The following is a 2,368-nucleotide window of genomic DNA, read 5'->3' on the forward strand; positions in this document are numbered from 1 at the left end:
CTACTCATTTTGAATTAGGCCTTCCTTATAAAAGGGGCACAAGAGAAGAAGTCTGGAAAGAGATATATGAGGTCAGTGTACCTTGTTTTAACCTGAAACCTCCCTTTTCCTCACCTGTAGGGAGACCGCGGCCTATGGGCAAAGAATCTTTAAATGGTTGGGAGAGGCGCCGCATGGAAATCAGTTTTGTTAAACACATGAAAATCATGAAATTTAAATTTCCCCGTGTGTAAGTCAGGTTGGAAGGTAGCCATGCTCATTTGTTTACATCAAGAGAGAGCAGTCCATGGCTGCCTTCTCGCTGCAAGAGCAGAAGGGTAGAGAGACACAAACCACCCGGCTGGTGGAGGCTGACATGACTGGCCTTTATAGACAAGGCTCGCTGACCAGCACTCTAGGGGTCAGTTCACTCATGGCTCTTTTCTTCTGACTGAAACAAGTTCTGTCACACTGGATGGATGTTTTCTTCAGTCCCAGGAAATGGGAACAATCATTTTATCAACTTATTGACCAGAGATATATTAGTACATCTTTTGTTACCTGGAACGTTTCAATATTCACTTCCATAACAAATTGCTGGCCACAGGCGGTGGTTTCTGCAGAAATCCCTGGGTCAGTAATGTATTTACAATCACTGCGTGCCTGGGTGACTGTACATCTTGTCGCTGCTCCCACTTCCTACACCTGCCGGTGTGTGCGCTAGTCTTCTCCCTCAGTGCCCTGCGAGCTCCGGCGGAGATCGTTTGCTTGACTGGTGACAAGCCTGGTACACTGTCAATACTTTGGGAATTGAATGAGCAAAGTGAAATGTTTTAGGGTGTCTCTATCCCAAAATATTCTTGGAAATACTGACTTTATCATTAATAATCTTTGTGGTTGACAAAGCAGTTGTCACTGGCACGCCAAACAGCAACACTTCAGTCAGACCTCATACAACCCCTCCTTCCCTGCATAATCTGACATATATATATGCAATTTTATAAGCTCTTTTTATAAGTAACATGCTGTGACATTTAAAGTGCCATCTCTAAGCTTTCTTTGAACCCTAATGTGTTATTTTCAGGGAGATATCCGAACTAAAGGTCAAGGATTGATGATCACATTTATCTGGTATTTAAAAAAATAACTATTTTCCCAGTCAGATAATATTCTACTTCACCTTCCTTCACCAAATTCCCAGTCACATCTGTTTCAGTTCAGTCGCTCAGTTGTGTCCAACTCTTTGCAACCCCATGAACTGCAGCACGCCAGGCCTCCCTGTCCATCACCAACTCCGAGTTTACCCAAACTCATGTCCATCGAGTTGGTGATGCCATCCAGCCACCTCATCCTCTCATCCCCTTCTCCTCCTGCCCCCAATCCCTCCCAGCACCAGGGTCTTTTCCAACGAGTCAAGTCTTCACATGAGTATTGGAGTTTCAGCTTCAGCATCAGTCCTTCCAATGAACACCCAGGACTGATCTCCTTTAGGATGGACTGGTTGGATCTCCTTGCAGTCCAAGGGACTCTAAGAGTCTTCTTCAACACCACAGTTCAAAAGCATCAATTCTTCGGCTCTCAGCCTTCTTCACAGTCCAACTCTCACATCCATACATGATCACTGGAAAAACCATAGCCTTGACTAGACAGACCTTTGTTGGCAGAGTAATGTCTCTGCTTTTTAATATGCTGTTTAGGTTGGTCATAACTTTCCTCCCAAGGAGTAAGCGTCTTTTAATTTCATGGCTGCAATCACCATCTGCACACCGGTTTAGGGACCACTAATAAAATGCAGGAGGTTTTTAATAGTAGAGGAACACAATGTAAGTTGTGGTCATTGTGTGCAAGTTGCTCAGTCAAGTTCGACTCATTGTGACCCTTCCCCCACCACCCCCTGCCCCACTGGCTGTAGCCCACCAGGCTCCTCTGTCCATGGAATTTCCCAGTCAAGAATACTGAAGTGGGTTGCCATTTCCTCCTCAAGGGGATCTTCCCAACCCGGGGACTGAACCCACGTATCTTGAGTCTCCTGCATTGGCAGGCAGATTCTTGACTACTATGCCACCTGGGACGCCCTAATATGAGGTAAATTAAAGATGGCAGAGGAAATTACAGGCTGAATTCCCTGACAGCTCTTGACTTCACTGTCTTGAAATCTTTTAAAAATTGCCATCCCATACAGTGACAGCTTTCAAGACTTAAGATTGTTCCTTGCTTCTAAAAATGTTATATTTTCTCCATAGGAAAATGAGTTTTTTCTGTCAATAGTAGATAATCAAATTATGCAAGACTCATCTCCTCTTCAGTGAGCAGGTGAGCGCTCCCTTTCAGAGATCTTCACAGATCCCTCAGTTGCTGTCCTGCCACTATATAAGTGATGGTTATTCAA

The sequence above is a fragment of the Muntiacus reevesi genome, chromosome 11 (genome assembly GCF_963930625.1).
Source record: "Muntiacus reevesi chromosome 11, mMunRee1.1, whole genome shotgun sequence".
NCBI classification, from domain to species: domain Eukaryota; kingdom Metazoa; phylum Chordata; class Mammalia; order Artiodactyla; family Cervidae; genus Muntiacus; species Muntiacus reevesi.